This window comes from Vombatus ursinus, unplaced genomic scaffold, assembly GCF_900497805.2.
Source record: "Vombatus ursinus unplaced genomic scaffold, bare-nosed wombat genome assembly UNPS02014813.1, whole genome shotgun sequence".
Lineage (NCBI taxonomy): Eukaryota > Metazoa > Chordata > Mammalia > Diprotodontia > Vombatidae > Vombatus > Vombatus ursinus.
The window spans coordinates 994660-1006677 of record NW_020954591.1 but is presented as its reverse complement, the minus strand read 5'-3'; positions in this window follow the sequence as shown (position 1 = coordinate 1006677).

Here is a 12018-nt window from a genome sequence, read left to right as displayed (position 1 = left end):
TCTGCTTGTCTTCAACTCCACCAAATACCATGCCCTGCTGTGGGTACCCCCAGTGACCACACACACACACATACACACACACACACACACACACACACACACACACACAAATGCTTTTCATCTTTCTTTTATGTGTTGTCTTCCCCCACCAGATTATGAGCTACTTGAGGGCAGGGACTTTTATATCCATAGTGCTTAGCAGACATTTAATACATATTCATTGAATTGAACTGAATTGAGTTAGTTGAAGAGTCTTGGTGCTGTTTGAACCATTTTACTCTTTTTCAGGACACAGACCCAAGTATAGCAGAGCCAAGAGTGGTGGAGGCTGAAGAGAGAAGCCTGGAGTGTATACAACCGTCCCTCACAGATCTGCTAAAGGCTGCCTAGAGGTATATGCACATGCTCTTAACCCTACAACCTCAGTGGAGAGTTCCAGCAACCCAAGTTCTGAAATCTTGCCTTCTACAGACAGAAGGGGGAGCTTCCGGACAACACCAGCCTTGGGGGTTACCTCTCTAGTAATTACAAGTTTGAGAATTTGTGGATTAGTTTTCTGGAGAAATGAGGTAATTTCCTGGGCAGTGACAACTTTTTGAGGAAAAGAAGCTCTCATTTATAATCTCCTGAAACCAGAGAAGCAACAAGGGACCTAAAAGCATTGGGGTTGAAGTGGGTAAGAAAATCCCTGACCTTAGGCATCAGTTATTTTATTACTTATTCAAGCAGTGCAGGTTCTATGGGAAAAGAATGGCCTCTCTGCCTACACCAAATTTCCTTCTTTTTGGAGGGCCCAAGTCATCTGGATAGTGCCACAAGGCTAGATATCTGTACCTTTCAGGGTGAAAGTGAGTTACCAGAATGTATGGGGGAGGAAGAGGAAAGAGGAGGGCTGCCCTAAATGTCTTTCTCCTTTTGGGCAGTCCAAAACACAAGATGCCTTGCTATGAAGTCTGAGGACTGTACAGGGTCTTGGAGGAAAACGAAAATTCCTTCAGCAAGAGAAGACCATTACTGCTTGTCAATGGGCTCTGATGAGTCATTTACATATTTTCGGCATTTCTGTGAGATAAAATAAAAGCTGCTCTGTACCCAACAGACATTATAATCTTGAATGTTTGTGTGAGAGCTGGGGTCCCTTTTACCTACATCTGTAGAATATAAGAAATGTGCAATATCCCAGGTATATTCAAAAGTTTCTCATTGCCATCTCTGGGAAGGACAAAGAGGTCAGATTCTCAAGCCACTCCTAAGATTGAATCCAATCTATATAAGCCCCAGAGCTTAAGATGCTGGACTATGGGTTATTCCTGACATATGGACTTGTCCTGCTCCTCCTTGGATAGTCTACTCTGGATCTTGAACTCAGTTGAAACAACATATATACAGACTTAGAACAGGAAGGAGCCTAAGAGGCTATCTAGTCTAATCCTCTCAATTTATAGGTGAAGGAACTGATTCCCCTAAGAAGTTAAGTGACTTGTCCAAGGCCACTGAGATAGCAAGTGGAAAAATGAAGATCTGAACCCAGATCCTCTCAGATTAAATCCAGTTCTCTTTCCACTATGCCTTTTGTTAACAGTTGTCATGTCCTTTCAATCTTTTTCTACCATTGACTGATTTCCTGATATGGAAAACAATCTTCAGATTTCTATTCTTAGATGCCTATGTGTTGAAAAAGAAACCATTAGCCTTGATCCCATGTTCAGGCCCCCATTTTCCTAATCCCATAGATCTGTTGGGATTTCTAGTCTGGCCTTCTTTAAACAGCCCTTTTTCTGAAAGTAGGTGGCCCCTATAGCCCAGCACATTTAATCATAAAAGGAACCAATGAATTCTGGCTTCTAAGTATCAAAGGAATAGCCACATGGAGGAGTCTCAGGGTTGTCATGGTGACAGTCTCAAAGCACTCTGTGCCTGGGTATGAACTCAAATGATATACAAAGGCTTAGACTTGCAATGTCTTCTTTGCATTAGAAATATCATCTATTAAATGGCTGCAGCCTTGAACCTTTCACACCAACCTTACCCCAAAAGAAGGTTTACTTCCAACTACACATCTAAGACATTATGAATACATCTGGTGACATGGATCACAATTAGGTCAACAGTGGCAAGAGCCTTCTACTGGAATGTATCCCAGAAGGAAATGGAGAACCTGTCCTTCACACTATCAAGAATAAAAGTATCTGTGAATTTGTACAACAATTGAGTGTGACAAATTTAGGTAACCCTTTGTCTAGCTTAGTAACTTGTTAGTTGCCCTGTATGAGGGATGGAATGGCAGACTTGGAATCAGCAAGGATTGGGTTCAAATTCTGTCTGACCTTTACTCACTGTGTGACCCTGATCAAGTCTGCCAACTTTTCTGAGCTTCAGTTTTGGGTCTGTAAAATGAGCATCCTTAGTACCTACTTCTAAAAATAGGGGCTCAAATGGCATACTGTGCCCCAAACTATAAATATCAGCTATTATTAATATCAAATGATTGCAGCCTAAACCTAAAACCTCACAACTCATTAGCCCCCTACTTAATACTTGTGATTTTTGTCTTTCACCCTTCTTCAGTTAGCACTTCCTTCTCAGGCTCATTCTGATCCAAGCATCTGCCCAGTTCCTGAACTTGGCTTCTTTGTACTTTGTAATTCTGACTCCTACACATACAGGAACTTCTGTACTGTGAGTCCATGTAATCCTCCCCCAAAACCAAGGAGGGCTCAATCAGTAACAAGTTCCATGCTCAGTCACAGACTTGACATTAGCCATACACTACGTAACTTAGTCATATACTTACATAAATCAGAACACTTGAAGAAAGTCAGAGAATAGCTAACACAGTATCCTACATCTAGTAGGTACTCAACAAATGTTTGGTGATTCAATTCCATTTAGCAGATCATTATTAAGTACCTACTGCTTGCGAAGTACTTTTGTCACTTACTCTCTGTGCAAATCATCTAACCTCTCTGGGTGTCCATTTTTTTTCATCTATAAAGTAAGGGAACAGAAGTAGATGACTCTCAAGTTCTTTTCCAGAAATGAATCAATGATCTTATCAGTTGTCATTGTTGTTGTTCAATTGTGTCTAACTCTTCATGACCCCATTTGGGGTTTTCTTGGCAAAGATCCTGGAGTGGTTTGCCATTTCCTTCTCTAGTTCATTTTTACAGATGAGGAAACTGAGGCAAACTAGGTTAAGTGGTTTGCCCAGGGTCACATAGCTAGTAAGTGTCTGAGGCCAGATTTCAACTTGTGAATATGAATCTTCCTGACTCTAGGCCTGGCACTGTGCCACCTAGCTGCCCTATGTAACAAAACAATAACAGAATAGGTCTTTTAAAAGCTGACATTCTCCTACATGAAGATAACGATGAGAAGAATAACAATGACAACCACTATTTATTCATTTAACAGAGTTAAATCAACTGAGCCAATGAAGTTTCCAATCCATGACCATGGCTTAATTTGCAATGTGCTCTAAGCAATTGAGTTAAACTACACCAATGTCCCACAAAAGATTTGTCCAAAAAAAAAATGTCCTTTCAATCCTTCTAATCTGCTCAGGCAGCAGCATTATTCAGCAACATCACAACCAATCTCCATCTATGGGGTCTGTTGGTGCCATATTTCAGTGGGGAAAAAATTTACTTGTATCTGAGGAAATGGAACATGATTCCTGACCTGAAAAACCTGGCCTAGGTCTAGGAATTCTGATTTCTCAAATTTTGTATTAAGTTTGGAATATTTGAAAAACACATCTTTTTTTCTTTTTAAAAGAATAGTTTCCATTTATTAAACAAGTTAATTGGGATAGAAAACATCCACATTAAAGGAAGTAGTGTTACTCAAGCTTATTCTGTAGCAATTCTATGGCATATGAGCCTTTTGTCATTAACTAAGCCAGTCACAGTCTTTTGGGTCTAGTCATAAGGGATTATTCTATAAATCCTCCCCTGTGATTGTCCTCTAGCACCGCTTCCCACAGATGAATGCTCATCAAGTGCCTCTGTATTTAACACATATAAAGCACAGAAACACTTAAGCAAAATGTTTTACATGCATTATTAATAAATAATAAATGATGAGCAGATGTTTTCTATTAAAGTTATCATAAACCTTGCTAAATCATATTGAATAGCCACATGTAAAATAGCTGTGAAAACTCCATATTTAGTCAACAAGTAAAATCAATAAGCACTTGTAATAACTTCTTATATGCCATGCATTAGGCTAAGCTCTGGAAATATGAACAATCCCTGCTCTCAAGGAGCTCACAATCTAATGGGAAAGACAACATGAAAACGACTGGGTGCAAATAAAATATAGATGAGATAAACTGGAGATGATCGACAGAGAAAAGGCATTATGATCAAGGAGGATCAGGGAAAAATGCAGAAGTTAAGATTTTAGCTGGGACTTGAAGGAATCCAGATAAGCCAGGAAGAGGAGATAAAGAGGGTGGACCTCCCAGGCCTGTGGAACAACCAGTAAAAACACATAACTGTGTTATAACCAATTAATTATAATCTTTACATCCTGATACTAAAGTACTCTGATTTAAGTGATTATAGATAGGTATGATAGACTGAATTAGCAATTACAATTTGCCTTATGGAATTCAGGAAACCAAGTGTTACCTGCAAGATATATCTGTAGGGTCAGTGAATTTTAGAGCTGGAAGAAGACTAGATTATCTCTAATTTAATTTCCATCTCTTCATCCTATGATCATCCTGATCTCAGAATTAGAAGGGAACTCAGAAGTCACGTAGACCAAGCTGTGCCTGAGCGAGAATCCACTCTCCAACATCCCTAGCAAGCAGTCATTCAGCCTTTGCATGAAGACTTCCTAGGTAAGGGCTACTTCCCAGGGAAGTCATTCCACTTGTGGACGGCTCTGTTAAGACATTTTCTCTCTTTTTTTTTTGTTTGGTTTTGTTTTGTTTTGCTTTTTCTTTTTTGATTAGGCAATGGGGTTAAGTGACTTGCCCAGGGACACACAGCTAGTGTTATATGTCTGAGGCTGGATTTGAACTCAGGTCCTCCTGAATCCAGGGCTGGTGCTCTATCCACTGTGCCACCTAGCTGCCCCAAGACATTTTCTCTTATATCAAGTCTAAACCTGTCTGTTTATAACTTCTAGTCATTGTTCCTAGTTCTGCCTTCTGGGGCTAAGTAGAACATCTGGTGTCTCTTTCACATGGCACCTTTTCATATACTCAAAGGTAGCTATCTTGTTCCCCTTTAGTGTTCTCCAGGTAGCTAGTTGGTCTTCCGAGAAGCCACTAGGTGGCACAATTGATTGAGTGCTGGGCCTTGAGTCAAGAACACTTAAAGTTTAAATTCAGATGCTTACTATCGGTGTGACCTTCAGCAAGCCATTTAACCTCTGTTTGACTCAGTTTCTTCATCTGTAAAATGAAGATAATAATAGCACTTACTTCTTAGGTTCATTGTAAGGATAAAATGAGATAACATTTGTAAATCACTTAGCACAGTGACTAGAACAAAGTAGATGCTATATAAATGCTGGTTGTTATTATTGCCATAGTTGTTGTTGTTGTTGTTCCAGGCTAAATATCTCCAGTTATTTGACCAATTGGCATATCCTTGAGGTTCTTTGCCATCCTGGTAAGCCATCTCTGGATTCTCTCCAGCTTCTCAATGTCCTTCCTAAGGCATGGTCCCTATACCTGGACACAGTATTTCTAATGTAGTTTGACCAAAGCAAAGTACAATCCATTACACTCATTTTATAAGTGAATAAACCAAAGATCAGGAAGGGAAAGTAATTTACTAAGGGCCACAAAGCACACTACATCTGATGCACCTTTAGAGTTATCTATCTTTTTCAGAACAGATGGGCAGCCATATACACATCTTGTGCCTAGGTATCTACACATTCAAGTAAGTCAATGATCTGTACAAATGTTTAAACTCCCAACCCTTGGACAATGGTGATTGTCCTTGGGTCTTCATTGGCTTCTCTTGCAAGCAGTCTTGTGAAAATAGTTAGTATAAGTATCATCATATTATACGAAACCAGTGTGTGTGTGAAAAGAAAAGATTTCTATGACAAGGAACAAGCAAGGTAATGTTTGTGAAGAATGTTATATTTGTATAGCATTATATAAAGGTAAAGTATTACTATTATTTTAAAATAAACATTTAGTCAATCAACAAGTTATTCTGTCTGCACAATAACTGAAATGATGATGGTTTTGACACTATGTAAAGAAATCCCAGCCCTTGAGTTTCTAGTTTTCCAGAGAGCACCAACTCTCACCACCCACCATACTCACCCCCTACTTGGCAAGCAGAGCTACAATTTTGTGTTTGTTATGGAAGAGTGGGAGAATGGATATAGTTCAGAAACTTGCCTTTGAAGAATATCCCTTCAGTAATTAACAATGTTTTTGTTAACATTCCCTGCAAGTCACAGAAATACCTTCTATGTTGCTGGGCACAAGAGACTTTCTCCAAACAGAATTTTTCTCTTAATTAAAATATACACAATCACTGAGGTAAAGGACCTTTCATACACAGTAATTACTAATTGATATTTTAAATGTAAACAATGAAGGCAAGGGTAGAAACCAAGCCACCATTGCAAAACAGTCACAATCTGCATTCAATTAAGGAAGCTATTGTGTACACATTAAACAATATGGCTGTGTCTCTGTACAGGGACAAACAACCCGCTGAAAGGAGGCCAAAGGGTACAATGGGAAACTCATCGGCCTTGGACTCAGTAGATCTGGGTGTGAATTCTGGCCTAAGCCTGACACTTTCTAGCTATGTTACTCTGGACAAATAATTTTGCCTCACTTTCCTTATGTGGAAAATAAGGCAATGCATTTATAATCAGACAGTCAAAAGGCATTCATTAAGTACTTATTTTGTGTGAGGCACTGTGGGGTGGAGAACCTCTGTCCTCAAGGCCCTTAAGTGCAGCCATTTGACTGAATCCAAACTTCACAGAAAGGGATTTGTTCTGTGAGGTTTGGATTCAGTCAAAGGGCCCCACTTGAGGACCTAGGGGGTCACATGTGGCCTCAAGTCCAAAGATCACAGGTTCCCCACCCCTGCACTATGCTACACGTTAGGGATTAAGAAACAAAATTCTCTGACCTCAAAGAGTTTACATACTGAAGGGGGAGACACCATGTAGAAATATAAGTGATACATAATATGAACAATAGTAATACAATGTAGTTTAGGGAAGACATTTGTAGTTGGGGGTTTCAGGAAAGGCTTCATGTAAAAGACAGTACCTGAGCTTAGCCAGGGCAAAAGCATGAACATAGGAGATGGACCATGATATGTGGACCAGCAAGTGGACCAGCATCACTGGATTGTAGAATGTATAGCAGATAATGACACGTAAGGATAACAGAAAGGTAGGAAGAGACCAGATGGTGAAGAGATTTAAATGCTGATCACAAGAGTTAGATTTGCTCCTAAAAGTTAACAGAGAACAGAATTTAATAAACTGGAGCTTATTAAATAGGGGAAGAGTGACACGATCAGAACTGTACCATAGGAAAATCCCTTCAGCAAGTAACTACTTGGAGGATGACTTTGATTGGGGAGAAGCTTGGGAAAGGGAAGCCGGATAGGAACCTATTACAATGACCCAGGTGAGAGGTAATGAGGGCTTGAAATTCACCCCACTTCAAATGAATGAAAAATGAGAAAGACAATTCCGTCTGTAAATCCACTCAAATGTTTTCCGAAATAGTCAGTTCTCTGTGTTTTCTTCATTCCTACTCCTTTTGGGGTGTTTTCAGCTGAGAAAAAGAATCCAAGTCTTTAAAGGTCATATTTTATGGTTCATTAATTCCCATTCCACCTTGAAACACTTCCTAAAGGTACTTAATGGGAGGTGGAGAGACCCCAAGGCACTATGCAGTTAGTCTTTTTGTAGCACCCATAGCATGCATATAAATGAATATAAACATGCTAATAGCCTCAGAGGAACAGCCACGTTCTCTATCGCCTCTGGCTCAAAATTCTGCCAAAAGAGCCAAACCCCTTGGGATCTTTAATCTTTATCCACAACAGGCAAGGCTTGAGTCAAGGCTGAACCTTTTTGAAGCCTAGACTGAAATAGGTATACAGTCAATTCTGTGTAAATGTAAATTGCTTTTAAATAGAAGAGGGGAAGGGGGAAAGGAAGGGAATAAGCATTTATTTATTCATTCATTCATTCATTTATTTATTTATACTATGTGCCAGGTATTATGCTAAGCACTTTACTAATATCTCATTTCATCCTCAGAACAACACAGCAAGGTAGGTGCTGTTATTATTCCCCTTTTACAGTTGAGGAAACTGAGATAAAGATAAACAGAGGTTAAGTGACTTACCCAGGATCATACTGCTAGTAACTGTTACTGTAACTGTCACATTTGAACTCAGGTCTTTGATTTTGGCCTAGAGTTCTGTCCACTGTGTCACTTAGTTGCCTCCTGAATACGAAGAACACACAAATTCATGAAATGTTTCATATTTTTACTTTCAATTGTATTTTGTATTTACCTTTCAGCATCCATATTTTTGATTTCATTTGTTTAGAGGACACATAGTGAGGAAACTCTTCTCACATGCAGACCCACAACTGCTGTTAAATTTATACTCTCGGGTACAAGTGTTGGGGGCACTCAGAAGTTAAATGACTTGCTCCTGGTCACATATTCAGAGAGTATTTGAACCAGTTATTCCTGACTAGGACAGTTCTCTATCTACTACACCTTACTCTCCCTTTCAATGTACTTATCTATGTTAACGTTGTATCACCTCAGAAGAATGTAACCTTCTGGAGGAAAGGGGAAGTTTCATGCTGTGTCTACATTCCGGCACCCATCAGAGTGCCTGGCACGAAGTATATGTTTAAAAAATATTTGTCAGGGGCAGCTAGATGGCGCAGTGGATGGAGCACCGGCCCTGGATTTAGGAAGACCTGAGTTCAAATCTGACCTCAGACATTTGACACTTACTAGCTCTGTGACCCTGGGCAAGTCACTTCACTCCATTGCCTCACAAAAAAAAAAAAAACCCTATATATATATATACATATATATATATACACATATATACATATATGTACATACACACACACATATACATACACATATATATGTGTGTGTATATATATATACATTTGTAAGACTGAATTTTAGGATTGAATTAAATTCAAAATATAGTTATTGAGTTCCTACTATGGGTAATTCAATCTGCTTGGCACTAAAGGGAGATAAAAAGGTAAGTGAGATCAAGTTCTGGCCTTTGAGGAGTTAGCAGGCAGAATACCACAGTTATATCAATAAGAATAGTACAATGTAGAATGCAAGAAATCTGTATTAAGTATTAAGTAATGATTTTAGGCAGTAAAAAGCTAATGAGTCATATACAACGGGCTCAGAGGAGGTTGGTAGATTGGAAATAGCATTGGCTCAAGAGTCAGATAGCCTGGGTTCAAATTCCACATATGTGTTTGACCTTTGTAAGTGTGGGTCTTAGTTTCCTTACCTGTATTATTTTATGGTCTCTAAGGCCCCATTCTCACTCTGTATCTATGATCTAATGATTTTAAAATGCCTCTAATGGAGAAAATCAAGAAGTGTGATTAAGGAGGTGCCATTTTTTATGGGTTTCGAAAAATGAGTAGGCGATTGGTGTAGGGATGTTACAAGTGAATGGAACAAAATGAGTAAAATCATGGAGTTGAAAGGGAAAGGAGAATAAGCATTTATATAATGCCTACTATGTGCCAGGCACTATGCTAAGTGCTTTACAAATATCTCACTTGATCCTCCCAAGAACCCTTTGAGGTTGTTATTAGCCACATTTTATAGTTGAGGAAACTGAGGCAAACAGAGGTTAAATGACTTGCCCAGGGTCATACAGGTAGTAAGTGTCTGAGGCCAGATTTGAAATCTAGAACCAGTGCTATATGAAGAATAAGGAGGAAGAGGAGGAGATAGAGGAGATGGAAGAGGAGTAGAAGGAGAAGTTCTATTTGAAGAACTATGAGTAATCCAATGTAGCTGGCACATAGGATACATACAGGGTAGTTACAGGAGGAGAAGCTGAAAAGACAGTTTAAAGGCTTATTGCATCCCAAACCGAAGTGTTTATATTAATTCAATAGACTAGAGAGTGCCATTAAAGATTTTTAAGCAGGGGAATTGACATGATCAAAGCTATACTTTAGGAAGATTAGTCTAGCAAAAGATGAAAGTTCCAGTTAAATCTAGAAATAGTCTAATACATTTGAACAATTGGCAAGGATAGGGGAAAACACGTGTATACATTATTGACTGAAATAACAAGATTTACTATCTACTTGCTGCTGAATAAAAGATTCTCCTTTTAAAGCATAGCACCAATGTCACTGAAATTCCCTAGTCCCACAACAGGACCCTCTGTTGATATCATCAACATAAATCTATAATAAATATAAACTCTACTTTAGGATTCAAGGCCCCTATAATATGACTGTAACCTGTCTTTTTATATCCCTATCCTTAGACCTACTTCTTTCAATTCAAATAAGTTCTCTTTCCCTTTGGTATTTCCATTTTTAATACTCCTAGGGACTCTCATAAAAATCTTCCTTTGGGTCCTTGTAATTCATGACTTTTCTTCTTTCTTATACAACTCAAAGTCCACATGCCCTTTTTATCTCATGAAATTCATTAACTGGTGACATAAAATGTAATTAACTCGATTTCCCCAACCCTATATAATACTCAGGGCACATTAGAATTGAACTCAAGAGTAAAACGCATAACTGAAAATCATTCTCATAGTGTTACTGACAGGTTCCAAGCAGTGGTGTTATACTTCCAGGTTACAACCCCAAAACTGGAGGCTAGAGAGAAAGAAGGGTTAGAAACTACAACCCTCATCTGCTCAAAAGTACCACCCATTCCATGGCATTTAGCAAACATCCAAAATGCTATTTTTAGGGCTATCCATAGCTAATTCTCAGTGTTTTTGTATTCTGAGTTAACCACCCTGAAAGACTACCACTTTATATAAGCTTTAATCTCCTGTCAATACATTTCTCCCACAATTACCATCTTTTAGTGGATTTATTATTTGAGGGCCATCAAGATCAGTGTTTGCAATTAGGGCAATGAGGCACATGGACAGAGAAAGTAATTCAATTCAACAAGTATTTGCTGAGCATTTATTTTCCAGGAATAACCAAAATCTTATTGATCATCTATTTTAATCAAATGTTTATTGTTCCCCTAATAGTTATCAAACAATTTAACAAGTTTTTATCTTACAATGTATGTAGCACTTTACTAGGTACTGAAGGGAAATACAAATATAAAACACTATTCTGTAGGTATTTCACAAATACCTATTTGTGTACATGTTGTCTTTCCCATTGGAATTTGTGCTTCTTTAGGATAGGAACCATTTTTACTTTGTCTTTGTATTCTCAGTGCTTGGCATAGTGTCTAGCAAAGATTAAGTGCTTAATAAATGCTTGTTGATTAATTGATCCATTACCTTCCTTCAAGATGATTATAATCTGCTCAGGGAAACAAGACCTACATATGAAACAGTTACAAAATAATGTAAAAATTAAGATGATTAAGTATAAAAATGTGCAATAAAGCCCATAATTATTATAGGATTTCAGAGGAGGGAGAAATAAGTGTAGACTGGAATGACCAAGGAAGGTTTTGTGGAGGAGGTAAGACTTAAACAGGGTCTTAAATAATGAGGAAGATTTGGATAGGAAAAAGGAGAGGAGAAGACATCCTAGGTTTGGGGAAAATCTAGCATAAATGAGTTCAGTGGCAAGAATGAACATTTAGCAGGTGGCAGGGGCAGGGGCTGAATGAAAATGTATCTATTAGAAGGAGCAGAAAGGAAAGGATTCAAGCAGGAAAGAAGGAAGAGAGGGAAAAATCAAAGGAAGGGAGGAAGAGAAAAGAGAGAAGGAAGGAAGGAAGGAAGGAAGGAAGGAAGGAAGGAAGGAAGGAAGGAAGGAAGG